At 41.6% G+C, this 8271-nt stretch overlaps 1 long non-coding RNA gene across 1 annotated transcript; it reads right to left on the reverse strand.

The window, feature by feature from the left end:
• Window positions 1-1932: 1932 nt before the first annotated feature.
• Window positions 1933-7143, reverse strand: LOC127487133 (uncharacterized). Its single transcript, XR_007913661.2, has 3 exons — window positions 6863-7143; window positions 3558-3729; window positions 1933-2337 (listed from the first exon to the last, which is right to left on the reverse strand). It is a non-coding gene; the product is annotated as an uncharacterized lncRNA (long non-coding RNA).
• Between the last annotated feature and the right edge of the window lie 1128 nt (window positions 7144-8271).

Below are 8271 nucleotides of genomic sequence, written 5' to 3' on the forward strand. Positions count from 1 at the left end.
ATATTTTCTTTGCTGTTGTTTTCCTAAAATAGTGAATATTTTCAAATGCCCTGCCTCACATCTCTTTAGATGTTTTGAACACACCAGGATATGTTCAAAGGAAAATACAATATAAATATTTTCTAAGTAATAAATTTCAGAATTCAATAACGTGTTCTCTAGGTAATATCTATGCAACTGAAAAACAGTTGTCTTGCTATTGGAAACAACAAAATATTAAGAAATGAAACACTAGGTTGTGAAGTTAATCTATGTCACATTTACATGTCAATTCCATAAGAAGATCTTTGCAGAAGGACGTTAGACTCTTGGAAAAATAGATTTCCTGGTGATAACACTTCAGAAAGGATCCTTTGTGCCTCATCGCAGTGTTGGGGAGATCAGTGCACCTGCACCACGGGCTCGTTGGGCTTTGGAGAATCCCTGGGCCAGATTACCGATGGCCTGGATATGCCTTCCTTTACTGGGCCTGGGTTCTTTTTGGAAAAAGCTACTTATTTCTCATTCCAGTTCTGCCATCACAATTGTTATGCTTCTGGTGTGACAGAGCTGACTTAGAAAACTTTTCTCTTGAAGTCACCCAACTGTCTTCTCTCCAGGGAGATTCTGCAGAGTATATGTGTTAGTGGTTACTTTTATGGTAGATTCAGTAGCCTGGGAGGTGACTAGTCTATGAGAAAATTTTTAGAGTTGGTATCCCACAGGTTATGTCAGTACAAGTAATTACCATGATTTTTCTGCTCTCTGAAGTTGTAGAAGATCAAAAAGTGCGAATTTGGCATTAAGAATATTTTGAGCTGGAGGCAAGTAAGACTCCGCCTACACAGAAAGCAGTAGCTTTCCTGAGGCCATCATTTCTAACTACAAGAAGAAATTCCTGACAAATGAGGGCTACTCCAGGATACATTGCCTCTTTCAGGAAAGTTTTGTGGCCACAAAAAAGATGAAAAGTCAGTGCTGCAACGGATCTACACAACAAATCCTCCTCTATCAGTTTTCCACACATTTGTACTTTCACATAGTTTTCTGCCTTTGGGAGCCTAAAGCACATTTTTTTTTTTTTTTAAATTTCATCGCCTCTCTACAAATGTATTGTTTTTTGCTAAGATGCTATGTAACTCCAAGTTCATATCTCTCTATTGAATAACTCATTATTTTTTTTAACTTTTATTTAATGAATATAAATTTCCAAAGTACGATTTATAGATTACAATGGCTTCCCCCCATACCGTCCCTCCCACCCACAACCCTCCCCTTTCCCACTCCCTCTCCCCTTCCATTCACATCAAGATTCATTTTCGATTATCTTAATATACAGAAGATCAGCTTAGTATACATTAAGTAAGGATTTCAACAGTTTGCTCCCACACAGAAACATAAAGTGAAAAATAATAGATGATTTTTTTTAAATGATGATGAAATCAGATCAGACCTATTGTCATGTTTAATCCCAGTGAGAGTCAAGTTGGGAGTTGATAATTTCTTTCTTTTTTTTTTTTTTTTTTTTTTTTTTTTTTTTTTTACAGAGGATCAGTTTAGTATACATTAAGTAAAGATTTCAACAGTTTGCACCCCCATAGAAACACAAAGTGAAATATATTGTTTGAGTACTCGTTATAGCATTAAATCTCAATGTACAGCACATTAAGGACAGAGATCCTACATGAGGAGTAAGTGCACAGTGACTCCTGTTGTTGACTTTACCAATTGACACTCCTGTCTATGGCATCAGTAGTCTCTCTATGCTCCAGTCATGAGTTTCCAAGGCTATGGAAGCCCTCTGAGTTCTCCGACTCTTATCTTGTTTAGACAAGGTCATAGTCAAAGTGGTGAATAACTCATTATTGAGGCTTCTGTGTACAATGTACCTGTATGCATGAATAAACGTGTTTCTCTGTTAACCTTTTTTTTTTTTTTTGGTCAATTTGCAGGGTACCAGCCAATGAACTTAAGATGGTTAGAGAAAGAAGAAAATTTTCCTCCCTTACAAAGTCATCTAAGCCCACATCCTCTTTTATGGAGCTTGAAGAGCTACCAAAACACATCCTGTAACAGAGAGCATGATGGGAAATAGGATACACTACCCAACCCAAGGAACTGCCTTCGTTCTACTACTTTCTGGCAATTCTACATTCTGTTCAACTCTATGGTATGCAACCCAGTGAATTTTCACAGCTTTCCTGCTGAGCCCGAGACTCTGACTTGTAGCCTCTGAATGGTGTAGACTTAGGTCTATGTTCCACCAGTGGCTCCCTTTCTAGTATGGAGAATGTCAGACTGTGAGGGTGCTCAGGCAGCTTCCTGGAGTGATCAGGTCATCTGAGAACTGAAGGAGACCTGGAGAGAAACAAAAGGAATGCCTCAAAATATGGTTAAATGCTAATTGGTTTAACTAACATTTATTGAGCACATACTTTGTGCCAAGTCCCAGACGTAAGGGCTTTCCATTTATCAGTAATCAGGGGGAATATATTATCTCCATGTGTATTTTTCAGATAAGGAAATTAAAAATAAGAGAAATTAAGCAACTTGCTCCAAATCACATAGCTTAAATAGCATTTAAGTTGGGAATTGAACACAGGTCTGTCTGATTCACAGCATGTGCTCCTGGTAGGGGCGACACCCTGTGCTTACGGCTGGGAGAGGGCAGCATCAACTGCTACGGAAGAGAAAGCCCCTTGGCAGCCCTGTGCGAGGATTCTGCCAGTCACCTCCTCCAGAACTCAGCCTCTTTGTCCAGCTCCCTCTCCAGTGCGCGTGGCCATTGCTTCACATTCTAAGGAATGTTTCCTATAAATGTTGTTTACAGTTTCAGGCCCACTGTCCTTGCTTCATGTTGCCTTCAGAGGTTAGAACACCAGCTTGCGGGGCGGGGAGAGTATGATCTTTGCTTTAACACTTCTGCTTCTTAGGGAGGAAGGGACATCTGAGGGCTCCTTACGCAACTGCTGCCCCCACAGAGGACGTGAACCCAGATGACCTTGCCTGTTCTCCCATGGGGATCTCAGGGAGCGCTTACGTGTGTGTATGTGTGCTGTGTGTGCATACACCCTGGGACAGCAAAGATAAAACAGGATCCATTATTGTTAACCTTCGAGTCCCTTCATTTTCTTTAGTCATTGCACAAGAGTGCGGGAGTCACATGTGAAACCAATTACAGGAGGTCACGCTGAGAAGTGCATCAGTTAAAACGCCGTGGGTTTACATTATTCGTTGAAAGATTGACTATGGAAAAATTCTGATTTTTATAAAAGTTACTTCCCAAAGGAGCCAAATAACTCTATTTTAAATACACAAACATTTGCGTGTCCCCCTAGTTCAATGAAATGATTCACTGAAAAATGCACATCTTGCTTTGTTTACAAAAATCTCTAGTGTATTTTATTTGGCCTTTTCTACCCATTTCACTCAGCACATTGGTTTTTACCCAAAAGTTTTATACATGCTTTATTATTTGACCATCTGTTGTTTTTTACACATTGTTTTTCTCTCTGAGTTTTATTTATTTATTTTTTTAAAAAACCGTGTCTCAGTGAGAGGCTCATTTTGTTACTCACACAGATATTCACGTTTGCATGTCGAATAAAGAACACTTGCTGTCTTAAAGGATCATCGTCCTCTCTGAGAAATGCACCCGGTTTCCAGGTTGTATTTAACATGCGTCTTCACTGCCAATCCTGATGGCAGACTGTAATGAAGATTTGTTGGGACAAAATGTCCCCTAGCAGCCTGATGGATAAAGTAGAGAGGAAGATGAGGTCAAAGCTGGAAGGGGCAAAGTGAGTTAACACTGGAACAGGAGAAAACAAGCATCATAAACTCAGAGGGCGAAGCTGACAGCAGAGTCCCGGGAAAGTGACACCACCCTGGTAGATGCTACGGAAAGGTTGCTGGAGAGCTGGTGCAGACACGTTGGTGTGCAATTCAGACAACAGATCCGGGAATAAGATGTACCAGAAAAAGATGATGGAGCCCAGGAGGAATATCAGAGAGTAACAGGAAGCGGAGTAGCCACACACGTGTTTTATATGGATGTAATTCCTCACTCTGGGAAAGAGAAGGACAATGTCTGCAAGTTGGGTGGGACTTCCAGCCCAGAGAAAGGCATGACACTGAGATATTTGGAGTATATCACTTCAAAAGGGTAGATCTAAGTTCTCCTTTGATAATGTCTTCTTTATTTTAGTTGTGTTAAGGGTTTTGTTTTATTTATTTGAGAGGCAGGGTTACAGACAGAGCTGGTTCACTCCCCAAATGGTCGCAACAGCCGGAGCTGGGCCAATCTGAAGCCCGGAGCTTCTTCCGGGTCCCCACGTGGGTGCAAGGACCCAAGCACTTGGGTCATTTTCCACTGCCTTCCCAGGCCCTCGCAGAGAGCTGGATCAGAACAGGAGCAGCTGGGACATGAACTGGCACCCACAGAGGATGTTGGCATGGCAGGTAGAACCTTAGCCTAATACATCACAGTGCCAGCTCAGAAAATGACTTCTGATTGGAATATTCTGAGAAAAAAGATATAATATTGTAGTTGCTAAGGTTCTCTTTGGAATTATGCCATAAAGTAAATACCAAATTCTAATCGTTTTGGTGACAGACACCAGCTAAATTGTCTATGATTGAGAGTTTCAACTTCAAATATTTGCTCATCTTCTAAGCAGTTTTATTGGGTTTTGATTTTCCATAATCTTAAATGATATTCCTGCTCTAAATATAGAAAAAACCTTGAAATTACTATAGAAATTCCAATTTGAGGCTGGCATTCTTATGAAAATATGCAATTCCCTTTCCCTATAGAACCCATTGCTAATTAGCACTTATCCTTGCTGTCAGAAAACTCCAATTTTGCTGGCCAGATCAGAGTTGCCAACCATCTGATGAGGTCAGCATATGAATTCATGGATGCAAACCAGGCAGCTTTTGGAAAGAGCAGGTGCTGGTTTATGCAACTGGTCTCATGACAGACGCAGCAGATGGCCCAGAAAGGCAGACTGGGAACACCACAGGTGGATCTTTCCATACACATGAAATGGCTTGCAAAGTTTGCTCAGTTTACTGTGTCTGGTGTTCTACTTTCCCTTCGGAGAAAACTGTTTCCATTTGTGATATCAAAAGACTAAATTCTACGATTACTTTTGGAAACCTCAAAGAGTGAGCTTTAAAAGACATACAAGGCCGGCGCCGCGGCTCACTAGGCTAATCCTCTGCCTGCGGCGCCGGCACACCGGGTTCTAGTCCCGGTCGGGGCGCCGGATTCTGTCCCGGTTGCCCCTCTTCCAGGCCAGCTCTCTGCTGTGGCCAGGGAGTGCAGTGGAGGATGGCCCAAGTGCTTGGGCCCTGCACCCCATGGGAGACCAGGAGAAGCACCTGGCTCCTGCCTTCGGATCAGCGTGGTGCGCCGGCCGCGGTGGCCATTGGAGGGTGAGTCAATGGCAAAGGAAGACCTTTCTCTCTGTCTCTCTCTCTCTCACTATCCACTCTGCCTGTCAAAAAAAAAAAAAAAAAAAAAAAAAAAAAAGACATACAAGTATTTTCTCCTCTTGAGGATATGGAAAACTCTGACAGGGATCTTGAATCATAATTTGTATAAACTGAGATGCACTCATGGGAAAAGAGGGTATTAGATAAACGACTGAGATTCTGGACATGGTCATAAAAATTCATAAATTTCAGCTCTAATTCTCCATTTCCCACTGACTGAATTTATTAGATGTCCCTAAACAAATTATTTAATGTCTTTGTACCTCACCTTTTCCCTTTGAAAATGTAAACCATGGTAGCACATGGTACTGATAACAGCTGATTCCTAGGCCTGAGCTGTGGTACAGCACATTAAGCCACTACCTGCAATGCTGACCCCAAGTGGGCACTGGTTTCACTGCCAGCTGATCCACTTCAGACCAAGCTCCCTGCTAATGTGACTGGGGAAGTAGCGGAAGACGGGCCAAGTCTCTGGGCCCTGAGTCCACATGGGGGAACCAGAAGCTCCTGGCTTCTCGTTTCAGTTCAGTTCAGTTCACTGCCGTTGTGGCCATTTGAGGAAGGAACCAATGGATGGAAGATCTCTCTCTCTCTCTCTCTCTCTCTGCAACTCTGCCTTTCAAATAAATAAATAAATAAATAAATAGAATCTTCTTTTAAAAAGTTTATTTCTAATTCATGGGTCTTCAGATATTTTGTGCATACAGTATTTATAATATTGTCTATCCCCCAAATGAATTAATAAAAAAGCAGATTTTGGCAAAATCAGACACGAAGATGGGAAATCCTGTTTACTTGTTGTTTGAAACTGGTTTATGACAGATAAATGAAGTTTACTACCCATTCTTTTTTTATCTTTAAGATATCAAATTTCTTGAACAAAACAGAATTACTTCTTTTTTTTTCAAGTCAGTTTTCAAAGGTCATTTGAATTTGCTCATTGCATTCTAATCTTGAATGAATCAGATGTTTTAAAATGACCCTTTCTGTTACATATGATATAAGCAAGCTTGGCCTTTGAGATTAAATCTGTGTTCCATCTTTTTTATTAGAGTGATTCACTTCAACATTCCTATCTAAATTTAAACTGAGAGTATGCAATTTCTCTAAAATCATCCTTAATAACAAGTTAAGATTTATAGAACTTGCTTCAGTATACTATGAAAACACTAACTCAGATCCTAGTGTGAATTGTAAAACAGGAAGCTTTCATAGAAAAGAGGGTGCTTACGATTACCAAGAGTGATCTCTAAGTCAATCATCAATAGTTGGTGGGGTTATTTTCCTCATTATGTAATGAGATTCTTATCATAATTACACATAATTTAATTAATTGATTTTACATGAAATTAGAATGTCAAATTTCATTTCTTAATGGTATCACCTGGGTAGCGTCAAACTGATGCATAGGAACTTCCTGCAGTTATTCCGATTGTTCTGGGCTGGGTTTTCACATCGGGGGTTTCAGGAGCTCACCACACAATGCTTATCTTCAGCCACTTCTCTGAAGACAGGTTATGTTTGGGAATCATAGGTCATCAGCTCCAACAGTAGCCTTCACTGTATAAGGATGAGACACAGGACAAGAGGCCAAGGTTACAAGTACCACACTCACTCCAGCTAAGACAACACTCCAAGATGACGGATTGTGTTTTATTCTCATCTAGAAGACCTGACCTTAAGCACTATAGCCTTGGATTGGCAGTGATGGAACTGTCCTAGGGTTTACCTGAGCAATTCTGTACTATGCACCTTTTCTGTGTCGTTGTAGCAATGGGTAGGAGTAGACTTTTCCCCTTTCTCATCTTCAGGCAGCAGCCTCACCACAAGAGGGTAGAAGCATTTCCTAGGACCCCAGTACAATTCCTCCTCAGAAACCCTGAGAACAATTTTTCTCTTAGGTATAATGAGAACTACCGCTTCGAATACTAACTGTTTGAAAAAGGATCTAAGAGATGCCTTTGCTCTGGAAAGCTTGAGACGTTTTGGAGAAGGCTGGATTGGCTTTCACATAGGCACAAATATTCAACAAGTGTGCTAGGCTACTTCTTAGCCAACGACACAACAAATTTCATCTGTTGATAAAACATACGGGCTGCTAGGGCAGGCGTTTCGACAGTGGTTCAGACACCCCTTGGGACGCCTGCATCCCCTCCTGAAGCTCCGGGATCTGACTCCTGGCTCCACCCCAGATTCCCTGGTGTGAATGCACACCCTGGGAGGCAGCAGATGACGGCTACAGTAGTTGGATTCTTTCACCCACGTGGAAGACTGGATTGAATTTCCAGCTCCTAGCTTCAACCTAGCTCCATCTCGGCTACTGTGGGTTTTTGGGGAGTCAATTTGCATGACAGGTCCCTATCAGTAGCTTTTTCTCTGCCTTTCAAATAAAATAACTAAATACATAAGAATTTTTGAACAGCAGCTGTTAGTCTAGGAAATGAAATAGTAAAAGCAGCGTAGACCAGCTGCCATGATTACAAGTGTCATCTGGGTACTTTGTCCTGTGTGCACCTGGGTGCTCGCTGTCCTCTGCCTTTCCTCTGCCCACTGTAACCAGGTGAGTGGTCGCACTGGTTCCCAGTGTGGAGACAGTCGGGGCTCAGAGTGAACTGCAGCTGAGCCTGGCACTGCCGTGCCGCTACACCTTCTGATGGCAGAAGGCACCGCCAAGCTGCTTTAGTTTCAAAGAGGCTCAGGAAGGCTCGTTATGATGTTCTTTCCATTTTTCTTGAGTTGAGAATGAAAAAAATATTTTGCCGATTCTGAAATAGTATTCACAAATGATTCCAA

Source organism: Oryctolagus cuniculus, chromosome 8 (assembly GCF_964237555.1).
Source record: "Oryctolagus cuniculus chromosome 8, mOryCun1.1, whole genome shotgun sequence".
Lineage (NCBI taxonomy): Eukaryota > Metazoa > Chordata > Mammalia > Lagomorpha > Leporidae > Oryctolagus > Oryctolagus cuniculus.